Consider the following 26,797-nt stretch of genomic DNA (forward strand, 5'->3'; position numbering starts at 1 on the left):
GAAATCAGTGAGAATGACTGGCCACATAACAAGAGAAAAAAGGTTCCGCAGCGTGGGCCATAGGATTTGGCTCCACGTGCGGGAGTACCGCAAGGGAACCACGCCATTAATCTCCATTTAATGATGCACCGCACGGATTTCTCTTTCCCCTAGCGCAGTGGCATCTAGTGGAGAGTGGCGCGGATGCAACAGCAGATTCGATGCTAGGCTTTCGAGGAAAACTAATCACAAGAAATCGAAGAAGACCCGTGCAGAATTTTAGACCTACCTTTATGTCATATATATTGCTTATTCGCTGCTTGCACGGCATTACTATTTAATTAAACTGCGCCTGCGAGCAAGTCCCTTAAATTACTGAAAATCTGCGGTTCCTCTTAGCCAGAGCATTTCTAAAGAAAAGCAGCCAGTAGGTTTTGGCTCCGCTGAAGCCTACTGGAAGAGGAATGCAGTACGCCGACGTTTTATTCGAACTTGCACTATATGGTTTTTCAGCAGCGCAGGGGAAAAAGGACGTGACAAGTGCACAGACACGGCGTCCTTTGTCCCCTGCGCTGCTGAAAAACCATGTCACACCAACTTGCCCAAGCTTCTGCAGTATATGCACTATATCTCGAGAAACCTTGAAATTCGCGAGGAGATTGCTTTATATTAGGCTGTTTTCATTCACGACGCCTAACGCCTTGCGAATTTACGCAAAGCTTGGCGTGCTATAGCGAAGTTTTACTCTGACTCGACCTGCGCAATATCATCAATCAAAAAGGCCAATTAATGGTATGTATTGGTAAGAAATTTTTATTCATGCATTACACTTTAACGTGCTATTCATTTTCTTTCAATGCAAATAAAATTCTAAGTTGCAAATCAGGGGCATACAAAAAGTGATGTAGTGAGCGTATATTATAACTTTGGATGCACTTCGGTCCCAACAGTGACGTTGTGTAGACGTAGTGTAGCGGCCCCTCATTAATCTGCCTGTTCTGTTGTTGTTAGCCTATCAAAAGATGGCACATACCCACACTGGGGGATCGGCCAAGAATTCTTCGGACATTGGTCACGCCGGTTCCTTGGTTTACGCGCTCCGATGAAAAAACGTGGTTTTCTTCGTTTCGTAAGATCGTCGTCTGCGTACAGATGCACGTCTCCTTCAGGCCACGCCCGATAACTGTCAAGATGACAATAAAATGATAAGATGTCAGGAAAGCGCCTTCATCCAGCTCACCTGTACCTTTGATGACAAAAAACGACGTTATGCGGTAGGTTCCAAGTAATGGTATTCAAAGCAAAGATGCATTTGTCCGTGATGAATATTGGATTCAACTAGATTCTGTGTCCCTTATGGTGCTGCTGTCTGCTGAGCGTATGGGGAATGATAAAAGCCAAGTTTTCGCAGTTCTCGGCAGATGAAATAGCACACCTCCAGCAACAATCAACGGGCGCGATGAGAATCCGCAAACCATCGCTGTAAGAACGAACAAGGAAGGAAGCCAAGGAGAAATTTCTCAGTAACACATAACAAATACAAGGTCAGGTGATTAAATTTTGATGCCTGATTGACAGCGTAAACGTGATTCTAGGAAGATTGTTCACACCGTAGCTTACGGCAGCGCGAAACACTCGGTTTGTATTGACAATAATTTATTTCAGTTACCTTTTAAATTGAAAACTTCACTGCCCTAATCATCTCAAGGTAATCGGCGCCGCAATTTGACCTTCAAGTGGAGGAACGGTGTGATGTGGCAACCACATGACGTACGATGTCAATCCTTGACCGGCCGGAAACTTTGGCTCTGAGGGACCCGGCGTCGCATCGAACACAACCAGCTTTCCGCTTAACGCATTCACTCCAAACCTCATCTCTTCCCTCACGGAGTAGTTGAGGTGTCCACCGACATGTGAGAGAGTTACTGCGCCTTTCCTTTTCTCTAAAATCAGTCACAACGGAGACGCACAGCGGCCAATTCAGGGAGCAGCGTCCCTGCATCCCATTCGTGATCTCTTCCGGCGACGGCTGGGCTGTTTTGAGAGCCCCTACTAGAGACTCCGAGCGATTTGTCCAACAGGCAATGCGATGCCAGTACACCAGCGATGGAGTTCGATGGACTTCCTGGCAGCGCTGCAACACGCTGTCGCCTTCTCTTCTTAAAGGCGAAGCTTAAGCCACGTCTAATTTTTGAAGCGAGAGCTTCACTACGCTAAGTAAACAGATTTCGCCATGCGTTGCCGTTTGACCTTCAAGTGAGCCAGAAGTCAAGTGTGCCTATAGGCCTTACCATATCTCCGGGTCCACCATGGTGTCGCACCACTTGACCTTTGACCTTCACCTATGACCTTCGACCTTTCGATTCGCCGGCAGAGGGTGGTAGAATAGTCACGTGACAAACGCGTGATGTCGCGCGATGGAAACCCGCTATGACCTCAGTCTGGGAAGAATATACAGGCCGCAACATTCGTTGGGTGACCAACCTCTCGCGATCAACCATTAATTTGACTGCCACCTGTCAGGGTGGCAGGGTGTACGCGCTTCCTATCCAGTGGGCGGAACGCACTCAACGTTACAGCCGCCAAGCCGTGTGTAGTTACCCGATACACAACAGCTTTCGCTCTGTAACCAGGTTCAGCAGTAGTTAAACGGCTGCTAATTTTTTTTTTTTGCCCTATAGGCTATGAAAGAAGACAGTGGTATAGTAACAAGTACATATATCAGTACAACGAAGGGGGCGGAAACATGTGTACAAAGGTGACATAATCACAGAGTATGACAAAATAGAGAAATTATTGCGAATAAAAAATGCACAGGCAATCATACAATGTGCTGCAAGAGGTCCGGGTTAGCGGTATTGGTTTTACATTTCGCTTTAATATTCATCGGCTTTCATATGCGGGCTTGAATCTGCTTTTTTCGCCATTTTCCTTTTTTTGTCAGGAGGGGGGGGGGGGGAGAAATGGCTTCCTTCACTTCACTTTATTTTCCTTAACGACCTCCTTCTGGAGGTATTACATAAGGGCTGGGGTTACAGATATTTGAAAAAAAAAAGAAGTACAGGTCATTGGCTTTGAAAATGGGTTGGCATGGCTTCAGGAAATGTAGATGAGCATGTGATGATAGCGACTTCGTGGTTAAGGATACTCCAGTCCACAATTTCTCGTGGAAAGAAAGATGCTGAAAACGTTTCTGTGCGAGCCACAGGCCGAGTTATCTGAAACGGATGCGTAGCGCGATGAGATATGTGGGTACGATGCACAGTGTAAGGTGCTTGATTGAGTGAACTGTGAAGAATTTTGCGCAGGAAACATGGTAGACATGTTGGCCCATGCAGTAGGGGTTTTAACCAGAGTACAAAATAATACGATACAAAACAGCACAGTGATTACAAGCGTGATTACAGTACACGAATAGCAGCACTTGATCAAAAAGGACAAGGAACGAGAAAGCAAATGCGCCATTTCAATTACGCAGAAGCACTTGAAATAAAAAAAAAATAATGCATGTAATAACGAAGTATGAAAGAAAGCTAGTATTATACACAAATCAAACCACAAGGAATGCAAAATAAAATACTTAGTAATACTGTAATGCACGTAATACAACAAAATACAAAATCTGTTAGTCCATGGTTTGCTTTAACAAATGCTGAAAGGATTGTAAATTAACCTCAGTAGCTATGTGTGATGGCAGCTTGTTCCAGTCTATTTTGGTGCTGATCAGCAGCAGTGGTCCCAAAAACCGTGCTTGACGTCATCGTGACCTCGCATGACTTCAGCAGTAGACCATTGGATAAAGTGGCGCGGTGACGCCATCACCAAAGAAAAGTAAAATTTATTCCGAAGGTGCAGGAACCTAAACCAAGGTCCTTCCGATTCCGAGGCGAGCAAGAGTCCTTTCGGCCACAAAACCGCGTTGCTTCCCCGCGAATAATGGTGAACCCAGTGTATGCTTTTCGACTGCTTTCTACTGTGTGCTATTGAGTAGGCGCGTCATTAGAAGGTGAGGAACCTATAATGATCCTCGCAACGGAACTGGCAATGAGACAATGCTTTCGCATCCAAAGCACGACAGTGCCCTCGGTAATTTTTCGAACTCTGCTTCTCTGCAACTGCCATCAATTTAACTCCTGTCCACACAGTACTACAACTCGTCTGCTTTCGCTTTGCTTGCATTTAGTTGCATGAAAGTTTCTTTTAAAAACATCACCGCAGAAGCAGTTAATTGAAAATCGATTGCAAAACACTGCAAGGTGCGCATTACGCCGATGCCTCTGCCGTCTAACAATACCGCTGTTGCAGAGGTTGTGTGCAGCCCAGAAAAACGTATGCCGAGAGCGCGTTATGAACGAAGCAGGTTCGGCAGCGTTTACTGCGTCCATAAAGAGTGTCCGCAAGCAAGACATATAAAACGCGTCCTGCCATCGCTACCTCTGAGCGCTGACCCAAAGGGGTATCGAATTTTTGGCTGCTAAGTAACATGTGCTAAGCACACGTATTAATGTGGGCACGGCTCAGTGTCTGCATTAAGGAAATAAACCATAGATTCTCTTAATGTTATATATTGGGTGGCTGTATCGCCTGCTTAATGCCAATGGTGTCTAGTTCCTCGTGCATAGTGCCTGACGCCCGGCGCTTATTATGTGTTCTTGCTGTCTAATGTCTTTTCCCAAATCCTTGATGCCGGGTACATGGCGCCTATGCCTGTAGTGTGGTGTGATGTTCTTTTTCCAAGGCTGGAAAGCTCTGCGCAAGAGAAAAACCGCAAGCGGATCTGAGTGGGGCCCAACAAGCTGCCTATAAAAGACCGTACGATGAATAGGAAAGAGACGATGACGTTGCTTTTTTCTATTCGCATGGTTTTCAACCGACTGTCTTGTTCACCCGCATTCTTCTGCGAACCGTTGAAACTGGCCATGTTTGGAGGATAGAAAGCGCGCTCCTATCTTAATCACTTAGCGTAGATGGATAATTAGTTAATTTAATAACCAACCGAGTGTATTCTATTCAATACAAGTCGCTTCTCTAATTTAGGAGTAATTACACGGGAGCGCAGCTACGCATTAAGCTTTGTGCAAACCTTGAGACGTACGCTACGCTCTCTTTAATAAATCCCGCTGTTCCGTTCAAAATTATTAGGCTATAATGAGCTACATCCAGGGCTGTTCAGAGCAGCACTTGGGGTTCACTTTGCCGTTGTGGACAATTTTGAACTCTAAGCCCGCTGCAAGGAGGCCATTGTTCTTCAGATAATTTTTACGGACAGTGACTGGTATAAGCCATCCGTAAAGCTCTCTCTCAAATTACTTCAGCCCTGTGCAAGGTTCAAAAGCCCTAGGTGCTCTTTCGCTGTCTTCCTTCTCTGTACAGCCCACTGGTCTTGAATAGCAGGCTATTCGTTGCAATGGCTGTGGAATGAGCTGCGCTTTAATTCAATAAGGAATGGCAAACTATGCAGAGAATTTTGTCGTTCAGTGATCAGCAATAATTATCTCGTATATTGCATATAGTATTATATATTTTGATGACACGATGAGGTTGAACTTCTACACTTGTTCTTTCAACTTTCAGCCTCCCACCTCCGTAGCGAGCTTAGTTTATGCAAGTTTAAGCCGAGAAGCATTGTACGAACGGTTGGCGTCTTTGGGCGGAATTGTAAGAAAAAGGGCCGCTTCGAAGCTATGAACTAAAGCGTAAGGTTGACGATTTGTCATAATGCAACTGTTGTATTCCACCATGTTCAATTACGCTGCCGCTATCCAACTCGCATTTCGCTCTGTTCAGCGTTTTACTGACGACATTCCCCGAGGGGTGTGCCTGTTTGTGAGCCTGCACTGGTGGTAAGCTATCACCACCCTCTGCTCGCCTCGCTGCTTCTCGCGGCTTTCCATGGTCTGCCGTAGCTCCTCTTTAGCCCACTGACGTTCTAGCGACTCCAGACGTCTATTACTGAGCTCTCTATCCCACTCTGCCCCTTTGAGAGTGGCGCACTGGATCGGCCTCGACAGCAGAAAGGCTTCGTCGTCAGGTGGCGCCCCCACGCGGAGCGGCAAGCTACGCAGTGGCGGGGCTCTCACTTTTCCGCACGACTGTACAGCGGCAATCCGTAGTGGCAGTAATGATTGTCACATTGACTGAAGTGCGCTGGTTTTATGAAACTACACGTTATTTATTTATTTTTTTATTTAGGAATACTGTCATCCCTCAGTTGAGGGTCATTACAGGGAGGGATGTTGCACATTAACACGTGCATACAAGAATAAGCAGCCAGATACAAAAAGAAATATGTAAATGCAATAGAGTGGCCCACAGAACAACACAGCACAGGATATACAGACTATAAGACACGTATTCAAATGTTCAGACATCTGCCGCACGCACACACAGAAAATAAGCAATGGAATTCCATAGAGTACAGATTTTAGTAAAAGTCCTTGATTGCACCTGAAGACAATGCGGCATCAGAACTGCAAACAATTTCTGCAGGCAGCTTGTTCCACAGCTCTATTGCCTCTGGGAAGAACGAACAACGAAAGGCATTGGTTCGAAACAACTACGGTCGAATCGCTTCACTATGATTTAATCGGGAGTTCAGTCTGCCTGGAAATTTTAAGTACAAATCTTTATTAATTTTTAGTTCTCCGTGAATTATTTGAAATAACGTTTTTAGTCTCTGCTTCTTGCACCGATCTTCCAATAATTCAAGACCGCAAGACTTTAACATCGCCGAAACTGAGTCTGTCCTTCTATATTTCGAACAAATAAAGCGCGCCGCCCGGCGTTGCACCTTCTCTAGTTTGGCCCACATTACCTTTTGATGGGGCGCCCATGCTACTAACGCATATTCTAGGCATGGTCGGATAAGTGATCTGTATGCCAGCAGTTTAACATCTTTTGTAGCCCTCACCAGTTTTGCTCTTAAAAAACCCAGTTTCTTCTGTGCCGCTGAACAAACTTTTTCTACGCGATTTTGCCATTTTAAATCATGCGAAATAGAAACACCAAGATATTTGAAACAAGAAACATTATCTAGATTGTAGCCTTGAATATCGTACTGAAAAGTAAAAATATTCTTTTTTGCGGTGATATGCGTGTATGTGGTCTTATCAAAATTAATTCGCATTTCCCACTTATCACACCAACTCCCAAACGCCTGAAGGTTTCGGTTGAGTTTAATCTGATCCTCTGAACAAGTTACCGGTGCAAAAATTAAGCAGTCATCTGTAAAGAGTTTTATTTTAGCAGAACTATCTAAAGTGGTTACTACATCATTGATATAAAGCAGAAAAAGTGCTGGCCCTAACACGGACCCCTGTGGTACTCCTGAGTATACATCTATAAAACCAGACTCTGAACCATCAACGCGAACTGCCTGCTTGCGATTAGTTAAATAGTCTTCAATTTATTTTAGAACGTCGCCATTTATACCAGCTTTGTATAGTTTCAAAAGTAATTTATGATGGGGAACCTTATCGAAGGCTTTGGCAAAATCAACTCATATAACATCCATCTGTTCACGATTGTCTTTAGTTTTGGAACCATTAAGGGGGCTTTAAAAACACTTTCAATAAAATAAGACTGGCGATATCGATCACAGATGCCAGCAGCTATATTTTGGCTGTAGCAGCTCTGCCGATCGCAACGCAACTGTCAGCATAGCGACTGCCTGCCTTTTCGCAAAATTCTAAGATGCATTGAAATCACAGTTAAAGTATTTAGGAGGCAGCACATAGCTGCAACACACAAAAAAAATCACGTCGGGAGTACCTTCAATAAATAATAGCCCTCCGTATAGCGCTCCGGCCAATTCATAAAGTGTTGTATATGAACTCCGTGCGGATACAAGAAAAGCTGCTACAGTTCACAGCATGACGTTATAGTCAGCATTTTCTTTACTGTCTTTGCCAATTTAATACTTTTGCCATAACCTAGTGTTCTGCCTTCGCTATAGACATGTCATGAAGAGGTCTACAGGAATATGCCATGACTTTTATACTCGCCTCCGACCGTAAACATTCCGTTTAAAGTTCTCTTTCTCTCTGTCATGCAGCTGTTTGGAGGTGTAAATAAGCCGTTCAAAAGTACAGGTGAGAAACATTCGAAGGCAGGCGCATGCGGCAGGCAGCGGAATAAGAACGACGTAGTAGGTTGAGCTGATGGACAGTGGTGGTAAAACAAGTCGCAGCAGTCATCACGCTTCGCATAAACTAGCGCCTGGAATTTCCTCAGCGGTTTTCACTGCTACTGCAACTAACAGATGCTTCCACTTTGATATCCCCTTCTTTCTTCTTGTGCAGCTTCCCTGCTGTACTTCCGGTGGTTCTCCTCTCAGTGCGGACGTTCTTAAGCCTAGAAGCTATTACGAGGCCACTGCGCATCTGGCAGCGCAGCGAGAAAGAAGAGGAAAAACGCAATTCTTTTTTTTTCGTTATTAGCCAGACTGCGCCGTCACATCCTGTGCGTAGGGCTACGCTCTATAGACAGTGCCCAATCGGCTAAGATCCATGGGTAGGAAGCTACCCCGCAGGAAGCTTTTTAGGAGATGGCCAGCGGTTGACCAGCAAGTGTGGCCTCGACCGCTAGTTTAAGGGAAGACTTACGTACATGTGGATTGAAGTGGAAGACCTTATAAGTAGACTAGAAAGGCAGCACATTGAGCCAGGAGGGCGGGTTGCTGAAAGAAACTTTTTGGCGGGATGCCTATGTTTAGTTATTTTCACTTTTCGTTTTACATAGTACCGCTCCTTCTCTTCCATGCCTTCGTTCATTTCATCTTTATTTTTATTTCTGTGGTCCTTACCTCGTATTTCCAACAGTGAGTCCGCAGCTCACTCCAGGCCTCAGTGTGCTAAACTGATGGGAATACGAAAAACATTGCATTTCTATTTGCATTAGCTTTAATTGCTCCCCAGATTAGATCTGTACACATTAGGTTTTCAAACGAGAAACCGTTTAATGCGGCAGTGTCGAAAAAACCCTGTGGCTGTCTGATAGTTTATACAGGGTTCAACGCAACAGTTGAAAAACTGAAGCGAACTTTTAACCAGTTGAAAACTCCTTGGGGACGCATCGCGTTGGAAAATGTCAGCCCATATCCAAGAATCTGAATGATTTTCGCGTAACATGCGAAGCTGTTCACTACAACACACTGCCGACTACGATTGAGTCACATATGCCGCATTGCAGCCGCTCTTTTGTAGTTGAAGAAAAAATATACAAGGCAGTTCTGAGCCTCTTTGTGTTAGTTTTTTTTCGTTGTTTTTTTGGGGAAAGTAAATGGCGCAGTATCTGTCTCATATATCGTTGGACACCTGAACCGCGCCGTAAGGGAAGGGATAAAGGTGGGAGTGAAAGAAGAAAGGATGAAAGAGGTGCCGTAGTGGAGGGCTCCGGAATAATTTCGACCACCTGGGGATCTTTAACGTGCACTGACATTACAGTACAGTTGACGCTATGTATTGCGCTCTCATGTCGCACGTCATTACCGGGTATACACTCTGTGTGCCTCAGCCTCGCATTGCGGCTATCGTTGTAGCCCGTTTGCATTGCATCAGCAAGTGCAGTACCACGCACTGGGCAATCACATTAACCGATCGGGCAACGCTAGCCCGGCTCTCTCCTGCGCCTCCAAATACCCCTGCGTGCACTGAAAAAAAGAACTCCTGGAAACGTTTTGGAGGTGGAAGTGCCCCGCCGGTAACAAGTATTACTGCGAAAAAAAGGAGGATGAAAAAGCTCACAGGACGATTGTCACTATGTGACGCGAGACTTAGTGGCAGCAATTTGCGGTAGTCAGTATGATGTCATTTGTTAGCTATTAGACATCTTTAGCATACCGTGCATCGTGTTACCGTTACTGGAGTTCCGGGAGCCCGCATGCCATTAGTGCGCATTCGCAGGTCGTCTTCAGGACGCCAGATGGCGTCCGGCAGCTGCGCGTACACCTGTCGCATCGGGACCAATCAGCGCATGCGCACTGGTAGTGACCGGACTCCCGGTACTCCGGTAACGGCAACCGTAACACGGTCCAGGTTATGCTAAAGATGTCTATTAGCTCTATTATCTGGCAGAATGCACGTGACGTCACCGTGCTGTCACTAATAACATCACTGTGTTTGGACCCCTTTGCGTGGCGAATTGGCATGGCACGTTGCAGGTGCCTCATGCGATGCGTCAGTGCAGGCTGACGGGTCAACATGGCACTTACGCCACCACCAATGCATCATAGTGCACGCGACGTCGTCATGGTGGCAATCGTTGGGTCACTGAGCATGGCGCGTTGCTGTGGCATCATGTGTGACGCCCCTGCATGCTTACCGGTCAGCGTGGCACCATTGTGCCTATGCCGCAGAACCCAAAAGCCTTCTTTTATTGGCTTTAATGTAAAAACCTCACAAAGCGTTGCGAAAGCTCCAAACATGTTACCCTCAAAAAATACGTGGGCGAAACTACCGCAAACTATCTAGAGCGCGGGCACTAAGGTGCTCTTCCGGAGGGAAGAAGTTCACAAAGTTGCAGCCCCAGCTTTCCTGATTGTTTGCGTTAAGGAGGGTATATATAGCACATTGTCCTGGAACATTCAATAAAGTAAAAATAAAACAATTTCACTTATATAACCTTTGCACGTCGCTGAATGTAATCGCTGCGCTCAGGTACCTAGGTTGTGGAGGTGCCTTGTTCGGTTTTTGAGGAATGCATCATCCCTTCTCAAGCCTAAATGACCATTTGAAAATTTGATTTGATTACCTTTATAATAAAAGGAAGATGTAGAAAATTACCCAACATACTCTGTTGCTCAAAGCAGCACTATTAAGTACTAAGACGGTCAAAAGTTCACAAGTATAGAATTATATAATTCTATATAAACTATAATTGTACAAAAGTTGAGTTTTTTTATTACTGCTACACTGAGAAATTAAATAAGGGGTGCGGTGAAACGTATGCGAGCACACGGTTTATTCTAAAATCAATTATGGTATGCGTGGAAAATATGCGTATTGATAAGCAGATGGTGGCTGCGAGTTGGTGGGAGTAGCCATTCCAAAATATGACATACAATTATGCAATTCTACTTTTACAGGGCAGACGTTATGAGTGGAGCCTTGGGATTTCAAACTTGCTTAATTTGAACTCTCTTTCATACGAACTAACGCTTCGGTGCTGCAAACACTGCGTGCCTAATTGGGAACCTTAATGTGAACTCCTGATAATTCGAGAAATCTTTCTGTTCCCTTGCAGCTTAAAATACCAAGATCCGAATGCAGTTATGCGGGCCGAAAAGTAGGTAGGAAAGTGGTGTGCCTGATACCTTGTTTGAACAAGTGTTCAGAACACTACATGTTAAGCGTTTGCATAGCCATGGAAATATTCCATTGTTTGCTAGGTCCAGAATAAGGAGGGGAAGGAGGAAGAGGAAAGAGAAGAACCTACAAAAATATGGCACTCTGCATGGCATCGTGCACAGGTTAACGCTGAAGTGAATAATTATTTACAAATTTCGAGCTGGCTAGTATTGCGATTTTGGCCCAATTGGTTCTTTTAAACGCCTCTTATGCGGGAAATGAGCTCTTCTCCACTCTTCCATGCATACTTGCACAAGTCGCGCAGGCATCACTAAACAAATTCTCAGCGACTGCCGCGGTAGCAATTTTTATCAGGTTTTCTTGACCTGTATGCAATCAATTCAAAAGCGAAGAATTAGAAAACACAATGACTGAAATGAATCTTAAAGTTGTGAATATTTTCAGAACTGTCGGGTATTTTGGGAATCTGAAAGGTTTCATTTCCTGCATCACAACTTTGCCTAGGAACCAACAAGTTCCTTTCGTTTTGATTTTAAACTTCAGAAAAATTTCTCTGCACACTCTGCCTCACCATGTGTTAACAGCGAAGTGAAAACTGCATCTATCATCTGTAAATCCAAGGCGGAGTTCTCAACGCATCTGACATAGAAGGATAGCTTGTGAATAACAGCAGCCTCGAATCGCGTAGATTTTTGCAACCGGCGTATTACAGCCTACATTTCTACTACATTTTCTTACCGGCTTATGCGCTGCTGAGCTTTGAAAATGCAGCTCCTCTTCTGCTGACGCAGTGTCCACCTTCCCCTCAAGTTCGAACAATATGTGAACGTATGCTGCCATTTTCGCATCCTAAAGTGCCTGAACACTGCACAGGACTGCTTCAAGACGGAGCACAACTCCTCCTTCAAATTAGATAGCGCTTATGTGCGACAGATGCTTCTATTTTTGCCTTCTGCTCTTCGTCATCATTAATTCTATGATCGGAAATGCCATTACTCGCTTCGGTAAGGATTCTTTACCACTCCCAGAGTCCCGTACCATGTCTATCTAACCTTCCTGCTGCCTCTCATGGGTGTTATCCAGGGCACGAGCACGGGTCATTTATCCGCGTTAACTCTCAGCCAAGGCGGAAACGATTCCTGTGCCATTACGACACCACACCTGGCGTTTGTCTCAATGATTTCCTTCTCTTCGGTAATGAAAATGTGCTCGATCCGTGTGAAACAGGCAAGGTGGAAGCAGCCAACTGAGGAGACAAGTCACATCGAGTGAAAAAAGCCCTATAAAAATCTACAGACGAAGAAGTTGCAACCAAATGAGACGTATAAATTTCCTGCTTTCTGGCCTCACTGGTGCCCTGTTCCCGCGTACGGCAAGTATCCCACCCGAATCAGCGGGAATAATCAGGCCGGCTTCGCTTGATCACTTTTTCGGTCGAAGCTAAAGCTACAGCTCAGATCTTCTTCGTGATTATTTTGGCCGGCAGCCGCCGCTTGGGAGAGAAAAAAGATGGAGGGATGGTTGCTGACGCATTAGTATACATTTTTCTTTCCAGTGTTCTTAAGGAGTAATACCTTTTTTTATGCCGGCTGGTGTTCTCACAAGGCACTGCTGTTGAAATGCTTAGCCTCGCAAACGTTTAAGAAAGTTTTTTTTAGAACCTTCTACGCAATGGCAACAATAGTATAAACTTGTTTGCGTTGATGCGCATTGGGAGGCGGAGTGAGTGAGCTCCATCCGGTTCCTCCAGCTTGTTGATCTTTCGTGCCCAGTCTCAGGTTCACTCCGATTCACAAGCAAGAAGGCACGTGCTTGTGGTTATTGCCGTTAGTGACGTCTTATGGTGGCTTCCAGAAGGAGGCTGATGCAGGCTGGTTGGTTCATGTTTACAGAGATGATGTTACAGCGCTTAAGGCAGGACACAGGGAACGAGACAAGCGCTTGGGCTGACTAGCAAACGGTGCATCCAAAAACAAGGAGTATGTATTCTATCTAGCCTCACCCTAGTATCAAATAACCTACTTCTGCCTTTTTATGACAGGCGTCTTCTAACCAGTGAAGTGAAGTGAAGTCTTTATTTCATAGCGAAATGTACATAAAAGAAGTACTGGTCAATCTAAGCACATAATGCTTGTTAGCAGACCAGTCAGCCAGTGTTGCATCCTTAAACTAGGATAAAAACCAATATACATTCACAATATTCACATAACAGGAAAAAATAATAATGCAAGGTAAATACAAGTAATACAATCTAATGCAAACAAAATATAAAAACGAGAAAATATAAGAAAAACGAAAAAAGAAATCCGACAAGTTCCCCACTTGAGTGGCAAAAAAAATCACACATTACAATACAATACCCTAACCGATTATGCGACCGTTGTTAAGGTCATGCGTTACATCAATGACTTTTCAGTTTTCTATCACACTGATCGCACTCATCAAACTGTTGCCCGGATATTTGTCGTGTTCTGTACCAATTTACTTCTTTACTGCTGACTAGGCACTTCCCATTCAAAATAGGCTCAGGTTTTTAGATCTAGAACTTGTAATTTCTAACTAGCATGCGTTGAGGGTGTACTCGCCCTGGAACAGCCTTTTGCCTTTAAGTTGGGACAGTCCAAGATTGTCAACAGCGGAATCGCGAAGGTATGCATAAAAGAAAAACAGCGTGCATCCCGTGTGTGGAAAAGGTCTCAGCAACCTCAAAAAGACTGTGAGCGAAGCGGGTTGCTCTTTTCCGCTCGGATTGAGCTAGGTGGACTATACAAGCGAGTGAACGAAGAAGTAAGAAGAAAGGCTGTCAGAAAAAGCACCAGAAGAGGTTCGTTGACTGAGATGTTGGTGTCACATGTAAGATCCTGACGCAATGCGGCCACTCTTACATCGGTAAGACGGGACGCTGCATCAACGATTGGCTACGTGAGCACGCCAGAGATACACATGGTTTTGTTGTTTGTAAACAAACATGGGTGCTGATGATGATACAGCCCCAAACCGCTCCAGGTATAAATGGCTGTGCATTTGAAAAGGCTTTTCGCCGGTGGGGACGACGCGTGTGGCTCAGCCATTGAAAAAGCGCTGGCGTAGAAGTCGCGTGTCCCGCTGCTTTTGATAAGGCAGCGCGGCGAACAAAGCATTCCGCGCAGAGTTTCATAAGGAGCAGGTGCAGGTGACGCACAAGCTTTCGATGCTTCTCTTTTCCCCCGGTGTAATTGCTTGCTCGAAAAATGCGCCGGTCGAAATGCTTCAGACAGCAAGTATTCTGGGGCTTAATCACAGTGTTGCCAGGGCAAAAAAAAACATTGGAGAAAACCGTATATATAGAACAAGTCGTGCAGAAACAATCTAGTCGTGTACACTGTATTAAGTGTGAAAACAGTGAAAAGGATTGGCGACGGACCGCTATCATTACAAGGAATAAACACGAGACCTCGAGGCTCATTCCCAAGGCCTGTAATATACACAAAAACTGGTGACACGTGCATCAGCAGCCCGTCGATAGCTTTCTTCCCACAAGAAAGTGCATTTCTTACCTAGTGACGCTGAATAATTGCTCGCGGTTGTGGGGCTGTGCGTTTTTGTAGCGAGAGCTACACAGGGCTACCAGTCGAGCCTTTCGCGGTGGCCGGGAGAGGCCAGTTGTGCGCATGCGCCGTTACTATAGCATCCGGAGTGGAGCAGGAGGTGCGGCGTTCGCTTCGCCGTCGCCGCGGCCGCGCGCTGGTCCACCGTCGGATGCTCGCGTGAGGTCACGCGGATGAGCAGTTGTGCGCATGCGCCGATGCCATGGTAATCAGAGAGACCCCACAGGTGCGCCGCGCGCTTCGTCGCCGCCTAGTCGCATACCGCTCTACCACCCGAACCGCGCGTCGCATGCGCAGCATTGTGTATAAAAGGCGGAGATTTAATGGGCGGCTATGTCACAACGTTTGTCATGGATACAGAGCAGGAGAGTACAGCCGCTGCTAAACTGGGGTACAGAGAAAATTAACTCTTCCGATCCTGAGAAGGTCGCCTGGCACTTGACCACTCAACAAAGAGAGAGTGAGCGTAAGAAGGCGAAGAGAGCAGCGGAGACGCCCGAACTGAGAGAGGAACGCCATGCCAAACGGAGATGCCAGACTGCCGAGCGTAATATACGGCGCATAGCCGCCGAGATGGAGCCTATATGTCTCTCATTGCTAAACATACAGTGACCACAACAATCTCAGCCAGGAAAACGTACCTCTCGCTACGTATATCCTGGATTAGCCGAGCTAAGCCACTGCCCATTTTTTTCTTCTTATTTTTGCTCGCCATGTTTCCTTAATAAGCTGTCTCACATGTTGCAATACATGATTTGGTTGCTAGTCAGCGAAATGTGTCTCGTTGCCTTTCCCATCATACGCACTCTTACATCATATGGTGAATGATGGTGAACGTTATCGCCCTCTCTCGCATTTATTTAAACAATCAGAACCGAATAAAATTCATCGCTTATTTTTGACGATGCCTAAACTTTCTTATGTACCCTTCCAACCATTGCACTTGAATGAACACTGAGGATAAGTTTATCCAGTTGTTGTTCTCACTAAGAACTGATTCGCTCGCTCGTTCTAGGTATGTGGACCTTTTTCAGGCATGAAACGGCGCATTTATGGCTTAGAAAATTGAAGTTCACAGTTTCTAAAATAACGAAAGATGCTATCATTTCTTAAAGGCACTTAATATCTTATCTTACGACAGAGTAAAAGCCACCCTCTGACTGTGTGGTCCCGAAAAGTAGTGGATTCATACATACGCTTGGTTAGTGGCTTTGTGTCATTCGTGATCTTAATACCTGCCACAATGCAAGAACAACGTGGCCTTCCCATTCATTACGCTAAGGGCAGCCTTTACTGAAAGGTTTCTCAAAGCAAGGAGTTTCTCCTTGTCATGATTTTGCTGTGATAAAGAAGTGTTTCTGACAAAAACTTTAATTTGCGAGAACTATCACATGACGGCACATTTGAAGTGTTTGTAAAATTAAAGTGTTTTCGAGAAGCTTGGAGAGTTTCGTAAGCCCTTTCAAAACTTTTATTGAAAACCTGGAAATTTCATAGCAGAGTTTTCTAACCAGTAGTGGCTCCCGGACATATTTCTCTCTGCCCTCACCGCCTTGTTTTGAATAAGACGTTGTTAAATATAGGGTGTTCAAGCCTGTTAGAAAATCATATAACGCGAGGGCAGAGGTGAGTATTATTTTTTTTACACTCATCTTCACAGGTGATAAGCCGGGCATTCAAAGAATGAACCACCCTGAGTAGTGTAAATTATTCACGAGCCCTCCACTCAACGTCTCTTATTGCCCATATGCAGCTTAAGAACGGTAAACACCACATACTATACCATTCCAAAGAGAACATTTGAGCAGAAAATAATATAATTAATAACTAATAGCAGATAAAGCTCAGCTAACTCCGGTTATTACACTCAGTACGCCGGACAATTGTGCAATAAAACCATAGCCGGAAATAAAAATGTGTGAAAATGGGTCATTCAGATAATGCTAAGTACTACCCTGATTCCAAACCAGATGAGTTAATGAGTGATGAGACCATTCAGGGTACTCCACGTCAAAGTGCCTGAGTATGATATCTCTGCACGGGACGATCGCAAATACAGCAGGTACTTTATCGTGGATTAACCTGAGCCTTAAAGCGGTCGAAATTGTCAGGAATGACGTAAAGATATAAGAAAGATGCTGCTTCTGTAAGGAACAGCAAAGAAAGTTTTTTCACGCGATAAAATCGAAATGTTGAGGTTATTTTGTCCAGCTCAAGTCAAAACCAATGGAACATTTAAAATATTAAGATACTCAAAATGTAATTGGTTTGGTTTATGGGTGCTTCACGTCCCAAAGCGACTCAGGCTATGAGAGACATCGTAATGGAGGACTCTAGATAATTTCGACCACCTGGAGTTCTTTATTAACGTGCCCTGACATCGCACAGTAAACGTGCCTCTAGCATTTCGCCTCCGTCTAATTTCCACCACCACAGCCGGCATCGAACCCGCGTCTTTCGAGCCAGCAGCCGAGCACCACAGCCCCTGAGCCACCGCGGGGTCAAAACATACTTGAGCACAAGAAGCAATAAGTGCTTCAATAAACAAAGCGAACAGTAGCGTTGATCGGTGTTCTGTCGTTTTTTTTTTCGTCTTCCAGTGGTCGTCTGTTTTGATCTAGGTTACTCTAAAATGAAAACGTCTTTCTGAGGCTCACGAGGACTGAGCACCCAGAACATGCCCCAAATACTGAATGACAGCCGCTGATGTCCATGCCCTCCACTAGTGCCGATGTGCGTAGAGGCAGAGCCCCCACGAACTAGACTATTAAAGAAGATTGTGGTCACAGCCGGCAGGGAAGAAGACGTCTTTTGGTGGATGATGTAGAACAATAAGATCCGGAAAGTACTCGGACTTTTTCGCAACAGCCTCCACCCTTGACTTAAGGTAGTCGCAACACATGCCACGTGGCAAGTCTGCGAATTACATAAACAAAAACATGCCCCTTAAAAAGAAGTAGAGCATGAAGATCAGGGTAAAGAGAATACGCTCTCTCAGTGACGGTCATTTCCTGCTACAAGAAAACTCAACTGCTTACCTTACTCTGTACACTGCGCAATGTAAAACCAACTGTAGGTTTAAAACAATCCGACAATAAAAGCGGCTTTGTGAGGCCTGTGCAAAGATTGACAGAAGGAAACGACTTGCACATACTCGCTCCTAGCTGCACAAAACGCGCGCTTCTTTGTGGCACGGCTTCAAGGCGCACAACAGTGAGCTTCACCACAGCTTGTGAATTTACAACTGCCAGACAGACTTTGAAAGCCCTCCCGTACCCAACAATTCAAGACAAAAGCATTTTTGAACAGGTAAGAGTTTGTGAGCGCAATTTTTTCATATATTGTAAGATTTCACTATAAGAATAAAGAGATCAGCATAACTTCCGCCGGCAGGCTTGCTCGTTTTTGTCATTAACGTTTTTACTATCGTCAAAAGCGTTCCTCATTAGTTTTATATGGCAACCATAACTGCTCGATACGAGGGATGGAAACACTGCAAAAGATCTTTCTACAAATCGGAAGAATGAACAGTTGTCTTCAATATTCTAAGATCAGTGCCTTACAGTTTTCCAATATTCAAGATCTGCGTGCATGAATGTGTAACATACTTGAATGCAAGTATATGTGCTAATATTAGAATGGAATATCACTTAGAAGCATTCTCCAATTGAAGCAGTAGAGCTGCCACTTGAGCTTTCTTGTGCCGCTGGACTCGCAGTGGTAGTAGGGGGGGAGGGGGAGTTGCGGATTGGAGTCGCGCAAGAAAGAGGAGTAGGGAAAGGAGCATGGATAGAGGAGAAGATAGCGTGCAAAACTGCGACGAGTTTGAAAATTGCTTAAAGATAGGGACATTGCGTTCTCGGACAATAATTGACTTATTCACGCAGTGGCTATCATAAACTACAAAAGCACCTTACTGGTTCATCGACCTACAGGACGGCAGATGGAGTTTTGATACGCTCTGAGTAGTTTGAAAGAACGAACTGAGGTGCACCGGAAACAATGCTCCTTCAGCAGAAAAATCTCAGGGCCACCCACCTAATTTTGCACGGTTCTTCTCAGTGCGCGCAGTGTGTGCTTGCACTCTTCTCCTGAGCGTTGTGCTTTTAGCCTTCGTTTAGCGCAGACAGATGCGAAACATGCGCTTCGAGTTCTGCTGGTGAAAGTACAGTGGTTCTGACGAGTTTATCTCCCACCATTCCACGCACTCCACTGCTTCTTGGCGTAAACAATTGCGAATGCAAGCGTGCGGCATGGTGTTAATACCGCTATTTAAATATTATAGCAAGTGTATCACTTGAAGCGGTCGCAATGGGTGAGTCGACGCAGACAAGAGCTCTAGCAACCACATAAAAAAAAATAAACGCCAGCCTGTTTCACGTATTTAGTTCATTGCAGCTTCTACTGAGATAGGTTCGAAATGTATGTGGGGAAAAGCTTACTGCAGGGGACCAAAAAAACGACCGATAGCATCTACAGAAAAAAAAAAGGAAAAACGAAAGCCGCCAACAATCTTGATAACCATACTCGTAAATAAACTGCCTCCTCGGAGGGAAAAACGTGCACGGGATGGGGCAAGGGCCCAGACTAGGCGAGGTACCGAAATCAATACAAGTGTGAAAGGTAAGAGAACAATCTTTAGTCCTGGTCGTCTGAGACAAAGTTGAACACTCGACAAGCAACGTACTCTAATAAACAAGCCACGCTGTACAATAACAGGAAAAAAAAAACAAAAAAAACGTGTGGAGGGAACTGAAAACCCTGCACTAAGGTCGTTGCTGATAGCATCCGCCCACGACAGAAATTTGCCTCGAGATGCGGGAAAAAAGCCGAGATTAATGACTGAGGCCACTGGGAGGAGAGTGTGTGGCCGCATGGACGACCGTAGTTTTCGCCACCGGCCGTATACCACCAGGCGCTGTGAAACTTGCAGTAGCGCCCGTCAAGAGAAGCGTTTGCCTCCATCAATTCTCGTGTCACTTAAAGGCGTTGGCTGGGTCCCGCATTTTAGCTCGTTTTTACCAAGCCACTTCGGCAGCTACTGCCCAGTCCTTCCGCGTAGCGCCGACAGCCATGCTCGCGCTTTCAACATTTTTCTCGCCCCAGAAGGAAACGGCTTAGATCCACCGTTACACCCCAGTGATGATTACGCTGTAGTTCCTAACACCACCTCCAGTCACATCACACACAATATACAGAATGAATTTAGGATCGCTGCAGAAGTGCAGGGATCAGTCAGCCCATGCAGGCAAGCTTGCTTCACTGCCCATTCTTCTCAGGCCTGATTTCAGCATACCGTGTGTTTACGCCTAGTACTGTGCCTAGCTATCTTTCACGCTTTAGTGTTAAATACCAACACATATGGAGAGGGCAGAAGAAAGATATATTTTGCTATCAGACTAAACGTCGCGTTAAGCACACTGAAGTGCTTCGAAAGATGTAACTAGCATGTACGGTACACGAAATAATCACACTATACTTTGCACTAAGTTATACTTACCCACCTGTGACGTTGGGTTCCCACTGTTGCGCTTGAGTGCAGCACCAACAAACCTTTGTTCTATGATCATCAATGGGAGATTATAAAACTTGACAGCTCTCAAAACACCGTCTTGTTATTCAAGTTCTAGCAATAATATCAAGGTATGTAGAACTTTGAACTGGTGTCCTGAAACGGCAGCGAAGTAAGCAAAAGGTAATGCAGACTAAAGATGAACGTTAAAAGAGTAGAAAACTGAGCTAGTTGGTTCATTCTTCTTGGTGGGAACAGCCGAAAAAAACCAAAACGCGTGTTCTGTGTGTTCCTTTCTGTGTCTGCGTTTTGGTTTTTTTCGGCTGTTCCCACCAAGAAGACTAAAGATGTTTTTCTTTTTACTGAACTGCGTTTTCGACAGTTCGCTCCAAGATTTTTTTCAAGTTTATTTAGATACCAAGGCAGAGAAGAATGACTTGTAGGTATTTTGTTCCACAACTTTGCGCGAGGAAGCCATGAAAAAGGTTTTGCGCCATTGCGTGCACCCTAAAATTTTTGCACCCTGGTCCTCGAGTCAGGGAGCAGAAAATAAAATATACAGTCTGGCCACGCTGTGTAAAGTGAGCAGTGTTATCTAGTCCAATATTAAAGGTCATTCTTTCAGACCTTTTTTTATTATTCGACAAAGAATTGTACCTGTTCTTCTAGAAGCCTCCTCCACTAATGTTCCAGCACCTTCTACTGGCGTGAAATCCCCATAAGCTCCCCAGCGCATCGTACCACTTCTACTTTTCTTTACTTTTATAACTGGTTGCAAATCGCATTAGCTCATACATACACACTGAATAAGGGCTTGGCTAAGTTACATAATTAAAGATAGAAATCCGTCGTAACTCAGTGGATCACTAAATGAAGCTCTGAGCTAAGAGACCATCTGTGTAGTATGATATGCAAGACACGTAAATATGAACGAAGGTTAGTTTAACGCAGTTGTAGATAATGCTACACGTATTGCCACAATGGTGCTAGTCTACTTTCTTATCAGAAGTCTGCATTTTCTACTTGGTGTGCGTGCTCACTCTAAATGGCTGGCGTGAAACGTAAAGGGTGAGAAACAGTTTACGAGGACGTGAATTTTGCGGTGTTCGTATTACTTGTTCTTTAAGTATTCTGTTGACCATTCAAGATGGTGATTAATTCCTGACGTGTTTTAATAATCCTGCTAGACCGTTGAGAAAAAACAACTCAGTTGGTAATTTAGCAACTAGACATTCACTTATTCCTACCTCAATGTAATGACTGTCACAATGATCTGGATATCTTGTATTTCTGCTGCCAAATTTCGAAGTACTGTGTCTTCACAGATACTAGAGTCTAAAACAGCACGTTATTAACGAGGCCAGCGTAGTGGAAAATGAGAAACTAAGAAGGACTAAAGCCCTCACTGCCACCACAGACGAAAAAAATGGATACTTTGTTATTGTACTTTCAACAGAACGGAAGGAAGAAACTCGCTCAGAACTGTTCGGTGTTGTGCGGATGTCTGCGCCTTCATTATTTTCAACGCCCGCTCGAAAGCAGCACTCAACCAGAAATTAACAGCAGCAGGGGATAACGAAAAACGTCCCACGATGCAACATAGAATGCAGACAGATGATATAGCAAACAGTAGGCTGAAGGATAAGGGTTCAATTAGCCGCAGGAATCGGGCCGGGAGTAATTGAAATACGAGGCAGACATGAAAGAAAGCCCAAAATACGTAAGTGAAAAGTAAAAACGAAAAATGCGGCCAAGGGATAATAGTGATAGATGGGCTCAACCCCGGAGTCATGGAGGCTTCGGCGTTCCGTGGCAATTTTGGGCGACAAGAAAACCGGCAGTGGGAGAAAAAGCGGTGATATGGAATGCCTTTAGGGACGAGGGTGCTCGAGGAAAATGGAAACGGTGCCAGCGGTCTAAATCTAGGTGCACATAGAGTTCAAAAACACTCCCGAGACCGAAGAAGGGGCGCCGCAGGGGAAGCAGTCGAAGGAATAAGTTATGCCAAAGGTATAAGAAACTCTTAAGCCGTGGGGTTGATTCAAGTATGAATGACGCAAATGGTGTGGCTTCAAAACAGAATACGAATGAAAGACGAAGAGTTTGGCAGGATTTGCAAGTGGAGACTGAATACCGAAAGTAGAACAAATTTTCTATGTGGATTCAGGCTACCATTCACTGAGGCGGGATCGATTTTATAGAAACAAGTTTCACTTGAGCGAACAGATCGATTTGAATGTTACGACCGAAACGAAGTCGTTTTCAAGCAGACTTTTTTCGAGGTATCGACGCTGCGATGGCACGTTCGGCGGGGGCGAAAGTTTCATCCATTTATCAGTCGTGGTTCCTTTCCCTTGCTTCTTCACATCGGTCTATTTTTTCGTCTTTGATTCATATTCCTTGCTTTTCTTCTTTAATATGTTCGAAAAAGTGGGCTTCTATTTACGGAAATCCGACCACAGCAACAACTTCGTGTTTTTTTGGCTCAAGCTGAGGCTGCGGACCAGTGATGGCGTCCTGCTCTACAGCTGGTCCCAGTTATGGCCGCGTGGAGGGCTTCGAATGAGGAGGCCGCAATCGTCAGACGAAGGTCCCGATATCTGCCCAATTTCCGGGAGTAGCTGCATAAGCAGAGCCACGTTCAGGCACTCTGCGCGCTTTTCTAACTCTATACTTTGCTTTACCTGGGTTTTTCTTATCAATTCGAAAGCCTCAGATGGCTCATGAAGACGAAAATCTGGCGTCGCCAAAAAAGTGGCGACGTTACAAAACTCCCGATTGGTCAATGCGGTGTGACGTGGTCAAAGGCAGAAAAACTTCGAACAGTTCTAGTACCCACAACTGCAGCAACTGCAATGGAATAGATTATCATTAGAAGAGAACTGAAACAGAATTGGAATCGATTTAACAAAATTTGAAAGAGCATTAGTATAGAAAGAAATAGAATAAAATTAGAATGGAATTGGAATATAAAATGAATTTAATGGGAATAGAAATGCAACGCTTTTGTATTGCGCGCACGTAAGTTCCTAATGTGACCGCTGTAGCCTTCTTTGATTTTATAAGCTTATTCCTGCGTACTCTTTTCTTTTCGTTATTCGTACGGTCGGAAGAACGCACCTTTCAGTGCAGAAATGGATTCCTGGGTCACACCACGCACTCTCCGCGTACGGCTTCCGGATTCTGAGGCAGCAGTGTTGAAAGGTTCGTTGTCTGTAAGATTCGAAAAATCTTCTTTCTGGAAAATGCGTTGGTGCCGCTGATTTGAGCTCCTGGCCCAGAATGGCGTTCCTAAATGTGATGGCTGAGAGGCTAGAGCGCGCACAGTTGCTCACATGACTTGGGATTGGGACGGGCACACAGGGATATGCGAATTGGTCGCAGCTTTTGTCGCCGCGTCTGTTCTATTGCTTTTGTACTGCAGCGAATCTCAGTACTGCTTGTTGGTTCCTGCAAAGCCGTACTACGCGCGCTGGAACTGGGTTAACATTTTCAGTGTCCACATTGTGCAGGCAAACTTAATTCGCCTGTCACGCCTTTAACTCTGTGATATCATTTGACTCATGTTTATCACTTTGAAAATTCGTTCTTCTCTTGCCTTCTATGGCATGGAGCCTGATAAAGGCTTTATATATATATATATATATATATATATATATATATATATATATATATATATATATATATATATATATATATATATATATATATATATATATATATATATATATATATATATATATATATATATACTTCCTGCTTCTCCTGAAATAAAAGTTGTTAGTTCAGCGCTTCTGTCTACGTCGTCCTTCTTCTACTCTGTCCGTTGTTTTTGTGCGCTGGTCCTTCGGACTTCATGCATAACCGACTAGCCCAACAGCAAATGTTGCTAAAGTACATTGTACCATATTTGGGTTTATTCTTTGGGCACCTTCCTTTTTGTTTTAAAGCACCACGGTGATGCTTCTTTGTGTGAATCATTGTGCTGTTTGTTAGTTCACGCTTAAGGCTGCCGACACTTGCCTTTATCATTTTGTTTGGGACGCGGGAGTCCACCAGACTTACCTCCAATGATCGCAGCCACGAGCAACTGCTTCGACATTCTTCAAGATTGTTGTAGTTGCTTTGGCGCTTTATCTCGATGGTTCCCTGGCAGCTTTAAATTGAGCGCGGACGGAAGCTGCGGGCATTCTTTTCGACTACCACCGCCGAGCTGTTCAGTTCGTAGTGGGCGTCCATTGTCCACGGTGTTGCCACCGCCTCGTGACAATACAGCTTTTAAATCGGAGGTCCCCGGCCTGGGCGTAGTTGTTGCGGTCAACATCAAGCGTTCGGTGGGCACCTCACCGAGTCGTGTGGAAAGCACGGATGGATTAAATGAGAGAATGAAGATGGACTTCTAAATAGAGCTAGAAATTAAATAAGATATTTCAATGGTTTATTTTGTTTTAACGCCCCCAACCGACTCAGACTAGGAGGGACGCCGTAGTGGAAGGCTCCGGATAATTTCGACCACCTGCGGTTCTTTAACGTGCGCTGACATCACACAGTACACGGTCCTCTAGCATTTCACCTCCATCGAAATGCGACCTCCGCGGCCAGGATCGAATCCGCGTCTTTCTGGTCAGCAGGCGAGCGCAATGGCCCCTGTGCGACCGCGGCGTCAGAAATAAAAGAGGAGTGTTCTCCGCATCGAACGGGGAGCGTGATCTTACGATGCTTCAAAATGCCTCGAAATGCCTTTCTAACACTTGCTCTGTCCGCGTCTGCGTAGGCGTTATTAGTTTTAGTAACCGCACGACAGCGGCATGTCTTACAAAGGGTGGTCACCTTGACAATACCTTAGAAGAAAACGATTAGTGAAGAAAGAAAAAAAGACCTCGTTTCCTGGGTTCCATGAGTACCTCAGCGTGCTTCATCTGGGGATTCTGCGTGCTTTGTGTCGGACGGCGTAAACTCGTTGCACCATAGCAAGCCTCCTCTACAAAAGGTACCTATTAAACGCACCGTATCTCTAATGAAGGACAACGCACTTTGTGTGTTACCTGCAGATAAGGAAGGTGGTTTCTCTCTGTCGTCTGACGGGTTGTTTAATGTACACTCTTTAGAAGCGATTTCTACTGCAGTTGTCTCATGCAAGGACTTATCCATATGAAAGGTGAATTCAAATTCCAGAATGTTGTGTACCAGGCTGCAGCCAGAAAACGTCATGGAGTGTATAGAAACAAGTCATCGCGATTTCTTCGATGTCTGTTTTAGCTTCAAAGCACACACAGATGGCGGCTTCTTCAGGCCAACCGCTTCCGAAAATGACACAAGGCAAAAATCTGTTCCCCTAATTCTTCAAAAAAAAAAAAGCACAGCCTGTTAAACATAGACGACCCCTTCCAGGTTAAGAGCTCTGACTCTGACTTGGACTGTTTCACGTGTTCACCTCATAACAACCTCAAGGCATTCACGGAACACATAAAAGTTTACAACTCGCTACCACAGTCAAGTTTGTTTTCCTGTGTGCAGGGCTGTATTGACAGGTTTGGAACTGTAGCGTTTGTAAATGAGCCTGGGACGACATGTTGTGGCTACTTAGAACTTCATTTTTTTACCTCCGGTCCAGCATTGCTAAAAGGGAGGGGAAGCGACATTTCCACAACGAGGGAATTTGCATTGGCTCTTGTAGCGCCCCCATTATTAGTGATTTAATTTTAGCCGAAGTTAACACAACCATTTGCTACTGGCTGCCAGACTTTTATGTATGCTGAAGACTGCCATATATTACTTTACTGCAGTTATGACTACTTTGAATCACTCGCTACTAACATGATAAACTTTGTAAGTGCACGCTTCTCGCCTCTAGATATAACTCACGAGATGTCATCGGCCGTCAGTATTCGATTTCTTGACATCTTCCTCTCATTTTGTGGCGATCAGTTTTATTAGAAACACGAACCACGTGATAACAAGCCACTGCTTTCTTATGGGTCAGCTTATTCCAAGCTCGTGAGGATAAGTATTGCAGCGTTATGCTTGAGAAACGCCTTAGGCAAGTCGTATCCTGTGCATATGGCCGTTAGCTTCGATCAACAGTTTCTTCTTCTCACAGATGCAGGGTTCCCTGCGGACGTCCTGTTCAGTGTCGCTGAAAGCCTTCCTAAGCGTATATGTCCAAGTGAAGCCAACTCTTCCCAATGATCTGCTGAAGAGCAGATATAAGTGTTACCGTACATTCACGGCTGTCTCATTGCGTAAAAATGATTGGTTACTGGGTGAATGTAAAAGCGTTTTTTTTTTCGCCACCGATAAGCAGCTTAAGTTGTGCAAGATGACCGAACCCGGCGGCGCAAGGAAGCTTGAGTGCAAAAAGGAACCACCAAACGAAATTCGTTGAATGCAGTGACTAATTTGGTTTGCTTTAT

The sequence above is a fragment of the Amblyomma americanum genome, chromosome 2 (genome assembly GCF_052857255.1).
Source record: "Amblyomma americanum isolate KBUSLIRL-KWMA chromosome 2, ASM5285725v1, whole genome shotgun sequence".
Classification (NCBI taxonomy): domain Eukaryota; kingdom Metazoa; phylum Arthropoda; class Arachnida; order Ixodida; family Ixodidae; genus Amblyomma; species Amblyomma americanum.